Below are 7,713 nucleotides of genomic sequence, written 5' to 3'. Positions count from 1 at the left end.
CCTTAAAGGTCACACATATATAATTGGTCACAAATGTAAGCAGAGAATCAACAAGGTCTACCCAACCCCAGCCACTGTATCCATAACCAATTCACCCAATCAATCAACTTTGATTTTCTCTTTTGGTACACAGATGTATTGTGGGAAAAAGCAGATGGGGTTGGGAGAATAGAGAGAGAGTAAAGGTGAAGGAGGAGAGAGGGAAATAGAAATATTCTCAAATGGAGATAATATGAGAGCTTGCAGGTTGAAGTCTGAATACGATTTACATGGATAAAAAAACGAGGAGGAAAAGAATAATGTATTTTGAATAATGATGGATGAAAGTAGAGCAGAAACAATTAGAATGGATAGAAGGGAAGCAGTGGGAGATAAGGTCAGAAATTTATCCTGAGACCAGGTTCTAAAGAGCTTTGAATTCTTACTTCAACATTTATATTTGATTCTATGGGCCTTGGAATGTTCCTGAAAGTTTGCAAATGGAGGATTGACTTAATTGCCTACGTTTTATAAGGAGAATTCTGGCTGCAATACGGAGGATGGATTAGAGTAAGAGGAAGGAGAATGGTGCACTTACACTAGTCATGTGAAGTATAATAAAGACCTAAATTGGACCACTGTCAATAAGAATGACATAAAAAGGAGTGTGATTACTATTTCAGTAATCGAACTGTTAGGACCGTGTGAATGAATTAAACATGAGAAATGAGTGAAACAGACTCCGATATTTCTGGCTTAGGCTGAATGGTGTTGCAGTTAAAAGAGATAGAAAATTTTAAAATGTGATGATTTATGGCAGGAAAATAATGAAATAATCTATATGCATGTATTGTATAATGAAGAAAACAATCAGATAACAAGTAAAAGCAGTATATAATCACTTACTACATTGAGTGGCTCATTGAGTGGGCCATGATATAAATAAATAGAAGAGGTGAAAGAATCTCTGCCATTAGGTTTAGGAAATATTTCAATATTTCAGAGCTTTTTTTTTTTTTTTTTTTTGGCCTTTCCTATTATAATAACTGCTATTCTTTAGGTCAAGGAACAGATGTGATGGATTTTGAAAACTTCTAACAATGCCTTTTCAAATAGAAGTTTAGGAAATGAACTGAATGGGTTTACAGATTTAACAGACCCACTGTTGAAAAAGTCCTAGACTATCATTGCACTTGTTACCTGCCCCCCCACGTATCTCTACTTATAATGACGGGTCAAAAAAAAATTGAGGTCTCCAGATTTCAGCAAAAGCTCTGGCCCTGAATCAAATAACCTTCAATAGATCTGGTTTCTCCAGTATATGACAAGAAAGTAAATGGTCTTATGTCTCTTTAAGGAAAGATTGGGGAAACCACTACTGTAATTTTTTTTTTGTGGTGACTCCAGGTTCTTCCTCATGGAAAAATGGATTTTCAGTTAGTTGATGGGGCCTGGGTCTGAAAAAAGATTCAAATCAGGAAATTAAGACTGTGAATTTCACTGGGTTAGCTAAAGGTAGCTCTCAACATTCTACTCATTTATTCTCTGTCTCTGTCTCTTTCTCTCTGTCTCTGTCTCTCTCTCAGGAAGAGTCAATCTTCTCCATTGCTACCAGATAGTGCAGTTCTGTAATAGCATTCTTCCAACCTTCAGAGGACAGCCATTACTGAGCTCTTAACAATACTGGAGATCTCATCATCAGAATCTTACTTAATATCTTTGTAAACAGAATGTGCCTTGGGTATTCTGTAATATCATCATCTCATGTATTTTCCAGTCTCTACAGAAGACCCATTCTAGCATGCCCACTTTTCTGATCCTTTTGATCCCTTCCTCCACAGTTGGCCACAGTAGTTCTGGTAAAGCTTTTTCCAAGTTTCCAAACAGCAAATTCGAACCATCTCCAAGTGCCCATTTCAGTGTGTTATGTCCTATCATTGGAAAGTGCCCACTTATCCAGCTCTGAAATATTGCACTGCCCTTTGATAAAGTATAGCTTCCTGGTTCCTACTGGTATATATTAGCTAGATCCTTATATTATAAGCTCCATTGTTTTATATTTTATTTCTTAAGAGCCTAGCACTTACCCACTCTGGATATGCTGACACCATTAGAAGTTACAGCTCTAATGAACAAAAGAGAAAATGGTGGCAGATCCTGAGGAAGATGGACATGTATTTATAAGATTTATACTTCATCTGAAGTTCCTGAAGAGTATCCTACTGAGGAGATTGGGCTTTCACTTCTAGAAAATGGGGTTTAGAATACTTCGAGGTGCCCAGAGGGTCTGGTGGAATCAGGATATTCAAAATTCCCTAGAGCACCAATCTAGATATGCCTTTCCAAGCCTCAAAGTCCCATTTCTTTCCTATCAGCCCCCTGGCTTTGATATACGAATCTCACCTATAATGAGAATTTAGTCTTCTATGAATTTGCCACTCATAATTAAATCAAGGGCTTAATCATCACCTGAGTCTGTTTTCCTGTGCTGGGAGATAAAGGTCTCTTTACATTGTACCATGGACGCCCTTTGACACTGACATTTTTATTGAAATTGTTACTTAGTAGATCTGAGTCTGTCATTTTTTTCTCTTCAATGAATCAATGGTGATTATCAAAGCCACCAATTCCACAGTTCTTATAGCAACCTGTTCCTCTTTAGCTCCCAAATGCTCTAGACCAGGTTTTTTTCTTTTCCTTTTATTTAAAAAAATTTTTATTTTATATTGGAGTAAAGTTGATTTAAAATGTTGTGTTAGCTTCAGGTGTACAGCAAAGTGATTTAGTTATACAGATACATATATCTATTCTTTTTCAGATTCTTTTCCCATATAGGTTATTACAGAGTATTGAGTAGAACAAAGAGTGCAGAACACTTTGACATAAATTGTAACAATATCTTTTTGGATCCATCTCCTAGAGTAATGAAAATTAAACAAAAATAAACAAATGAGACCTAATGAAACTTAAAAGCTTTTGCACAGAAAAGGAAACCACAAACAAGATGAAAAGACAATCCACAAAATGATAGAAAATACTTGCAAATGATGTGACTGACAATGGATTAATCGCCAAAATATAAAAACAGCCCATGCAGCTCAATATCAAAAAAATTAAATAACCCAATCAAAAAATGGGCAGAAGATCTAGATAGACTTTTCTCCAAAGAAGACATATAGATGGGCAAGAAGCACACAAACAGATACTCAACATCACTAATTATTAGAGAAATGCGACTCAAAACTACAATGAGGTATTACTTCTCACCAGTCAGAATGGCCATCATCAAAAAGTCTACAAATAGGGGTTTCCCTGGTGGCGCAGTGGATAAGGCTCCACACTCCCAATGTAGGGGGCCCAGGTTCGATCCCTGGTCAGGGAACTAGATCCCACATGCATGCTACAACTAAGGAGCCCACCTGCTGCAACTAAGACCCAGCACAACCAAATAAATAAATAAATATTTTTTAAAAGTCTACAAATAATAAATGCTGGAGAGGGTGTGAAGAAAAGTGGACCCTCCTACACTGTTGGTGGGAATGCAAACTGGTAGAGCCACTATAGAGAACAGTATGGAGGTTCCTTAAAAAACTAAAAATACAACTACCATATGATCCAGCAATTCTACTCCTGGTCATATACTGGGAGAAAACCATAATTCAAAAAGATACATGTACCCCAATGTTCATTGCAGCACTATTTACAATAAACAAGACATGGAAGCAACTTAAATGTCTATCAACAGATGAATGGAAAAAGAAGATGTGGTACATATATATAATGGTATACTACTCAGCCAAAAAAAGAATGAAATAATGCTATTTGCAGCAACATGGATGAACCTATAGATTATCAAACTAAGTGAAGTAAGTCAGAGAAAGACAAATATATGATATCATTTATATGTGGAATCTAGAAAAATGATACAAATGAACTTGTACAAAACAGAAACAGACTCACAGATTTAGAAAACAAACTTATGGTAACCAAAAGGGAAAGGTGGGGGGTGAGGGATAATAAGGAGGTTTGGATTACCATATACACAATACTATATATAAAACAGATAATCACCAAGGACCTACTGTATAGCACAGGGAACTCTAGACCAGGTTTTGACAAACTTTGGTCCATGGGTTAAATTAGAACTGTCACCAGTTTTCATAAATATCATTTATTGGAAAACAGCCATGCCCATTTATTTATGTATTATCTGTGGATGCTTTTGCACAGCAACAGCAGAGTTGAGTGGTTAGGACAGACCACATGTTCTACATAGCCTAAAATATTTACTATTTGGTCCTTACAGAAAAAGTTTGCCAACTCTCACCACACACATTTCTCCTGCTTTTGAACCCCTTTCCACCTTGATTCATATCACGTCTCTATCACTTACCAGTTGGTCATCATGGGTATGTTTCTTAATTTTTCTCAGCTTTATTTAGCTTATCTGTATGTAACTTAAAAAAAAACCTAGATCATTTTTATGGCTGCTCTTAGCACCATGAAAAGTGCAAAATAACTCAAATACAGTGCCTAAAAAAATTTTGAAAGGAAATTTAAACCTCTAATGAACTCTCTCAAGGTTGTACCAGTGAATCATTTTGTTGTTTACCACACATCAAAAACTTTTTTTCTATTCCTTCAATCATACACAAGAATGCTCACTTTATCTCCTCAAAAGTCTTAACTATCATCTCTTTCCCCATATTTCCCTCAGAGGAACTTTTAGTAGTGACTTTGTGTTTCACTGACCCAATTCCTATTCTTCTTTTCCTTCCAGGCTCCCTATTCTATTCTCTGCACAATGAACAGTGCTGTGTTTATATGTTTAATAACAAATCAATAATTTCTTCCAATTTATTTTAGTTCCACAGTCTTATCAATTAAGCAAATCCAAACAACTCAGATGGAAGATTCTCCATATTTATATGAAAAATATTTTGTTCTTGCCATCCATTTCTCCTGGTAAAATCTTCTCATTTCTCCTATGATGGATATATTTAAATCCTAGCCAAAACCTTTCTTCTTTTCCAACGAACTTGATCCCTCTAAGATGTCCTGGATAGTATTTTTATTTTAGCCTGTGTGCATAGTGTCTAGCAATATTTCAAGTGTTTTGGAATTTGGTACTATTCTGGAAGCAAAATTAGAAATGATAGGATTCAGTTTCTCAAGACTCTGTAAGATAAGAAAGCTAATGCTTTTACTAAATTCTTTTCCTCATGATGTCAAACCTCAATGAAACTGAAAGACAACATAAGATACCTCTATTGACTGAAGACCTCCCCAAAAGTTCATTAAAATAAACTGGTGATCAAGAAAAGCCAAATTTCATCATTCTCAATGGTGAAAAACTGAAAGCATTTCCTCTAAGATCTATTGACCAACACTATTTACAACAGCCAGGTCATGGAAGCAACCTAAATGCCCATCGACAGACGAATGGATAAAGAAGATGTGGTACATATATACAATGGAATATTACTCAGCCATAAAAAGGAATGAAATTCGTTCATTTGTAGAGACGTGGATGGATCTAGAGACTGTCATACAGAGTGAAGTAAGTCAGAAAGAGTAAAACAAATATCATATATTAACACATATATGTGGAATATAGAAAAATGGTACAGATGAACCGGTTTGTAGGGAAGAAATAGAGACACGGATGTAGAGAACAAACGTATGGACACTAAGGGGGGAAGTGGTTGTGGGGTGGTGGTGGTGGTGGGATGAATTGGGAGATTGGGATTGACATATATACACTAATATGCATAAAAGAGATGACTAATAAGAACCTGCTGTATAAAAAATAAATAAAATAAAATTCAAAAAATAAAAGAAAGTAAACCCAAATTTATTGATTACTGCAGCAAAGAAGACCACTACCTTAACAAAATATTAGTAGTCTCTGAATTTGTAGGTCAAGGTAAGTGGAATATTTATAAGATTCTGTGGGTCTAGGTTTCAATGAGATGTCCTGATTGGAATGAGGCAAAGTTTGTTACACAATAGTATAGGTTTGGTGGACACACAAGGAGAGAGATTGAAACAAATAGCATTTAATAAACCCAGCTGAGCAATCTATTGTGAGAAGGACAGTATTGTTTTGTGGGTTAATTGAGAAGTCTGTTTTTCACATAAATAATATTCAGTAAGTTCCTGAGACAAATTGTTTTAAAGTTATTTGCAGCTTCATCTCCTTGGATTTGGTAGGCCAAATTGTAAAGAAGTTCCTCCAAGAATTTTGTTCCCTGATAGTCAATCAAACATTAATCTAAGTATTTTGTGAAGGCATTTTGCAGAATTTGAACAAGGTTATGAACATTAAAATGAGGGGTGGTGAAGATTATCTGGCCAGGCACAATATAACTACATGAGCCCTTAAAAACAGCAATTTCTCCAGTTTGAGTCAGAAGGATGTGGTGGGGTAAGAGAGAGGAGAGATAAAACCGAAGGGAAGGTCAGATAAGTTTAAAGCATGAGAAGGTCCTGCACCATCATCGCTGGCTTTAAAGATGGAGGAAGGAAGAGGCCTATAAACCATGGAATGTGAGCTTCCTCTGGATGCTGAGAGAGAACCAGCAAGAAAACAGTGGGGACCTCAGTTGTACAGCTGCATGGTGTTAAATTCTGACAGCATAAATGAACCCAGAAAGGCAATCTCCTCTAGAGTCTCCAGAAAGAAAAGCAACCCTCTTGGACACCTGGATTCAGCTTTGTCAGACTCTAAACAGAAAAACAAGTTAAGCCATAGCATACCTGGATTTTTGGTCTATAGCAGGTGAGATAATGAATTGGTGTTGTGTTAAGCCACTAACTGTGTGGTAACTTGTTACAGCAGCAGTGGAAACTAATACCATGGGAAAAACTCTCTAAAATACTAAACTCATATTAATGCAGACTGCAGACCATCAAATGATTAGGCCATATTAAGGTAAATAGATTTAGTTCTCAATCCTAGTAACTGTGTGTCTACAGGTAGTTTCATTTTGGTTCTTGTCTCTAATGTAAAAATCCTTGCTTATCATCAATTTATATATCATATATATTCTAAGTCTGTCAGGCAATAGGAAACTTAATTCCACACTTATCTATGAAAGCTAAATAAGGACAGAGTCTTCGATCAGAACTCTGAGGATCTCGTAATAGAATGTGAGGAATTCCCTGATTTGCATGTACAAGAATGTTGCTTGTCAGAGATCTGATTTCAAGAGATGAAGGCTTTATGTTACCTCCAGCTCCCCTAATCTACCCTGATATTTTGAATACATACTGTTTGGTCTTAGTTTCTTTCTATCAATTTCTGGACCCTAAGTGTTTTTCCTAATACTAGAATTCAGAAATTTCTTGGATTTGAAATTACAGCTAAATTCTTCCCTCAGCTTTTGTCTGTAATTGCTACCATATTGATCGGATGACAGGATTCAGAAGTAACTAAGCCTCCACATTACTCATCACCATTCCCAAATAGCCATCCTCAGGAACCCCCAAATCTACACCCACACATGGAATATTTTCCTTGTGGCATTTTGTTATGCACTCAACATATATTTACTCCAACAGCTAACTACTTATCAAATTACATATTCAATCTATGGTTGCTAGGCATTTTTTTTATAGAACAAAGATATTTGGTAACTGTAAGTATGCAAAATTTATTTTCAGTGGGAGCCTTCAAAGATTCACTCAACTTTCAGCATTTTTGTGTCCCTAAAATTTGCTACCTCTTTTTTT

At 36.0% G+C, this 7,713-nt stretch overlaps 1 non-coding gene across 1 annotated transcript; it reads left to right on the top strand.

Moving 5' to 3' along the window:
* The first annotated feature begins 3,288 nt into the window (after nucleotides 1-3,288).
* TRNAG-CCC (transfer RNA glycine (anticodon CCC)) lies at nucleotides 3,289-3,361 on the top strand. The gene has a single exon. It is a non-coding gene; the product is annotated as a tRNA-Gly (tRNA).
* Nucleotides 3,362-7,713: the final 4,352 nt, after the last annotated feature.

Source organism: Lipotes vexillifer, unplaced genomic scaffold (assembly GCF_000442215.2).
Source record: "Lipotes vexillifer unplaced genomic scaffold, Lipotes_vexillifer_v1.1 scaffold559, whole genome shotgun sequence".
NCBI lineage: Eukaryota > Metazoa > Chordata > Mammalia > Artiodactyla > Lipotidae > Lipotes > Lipotes vexillifer.
Note: the sequence above shows the minus strand (reverse complement) of the source record. Positions and strands in the feature narration are given on the sequence as shown.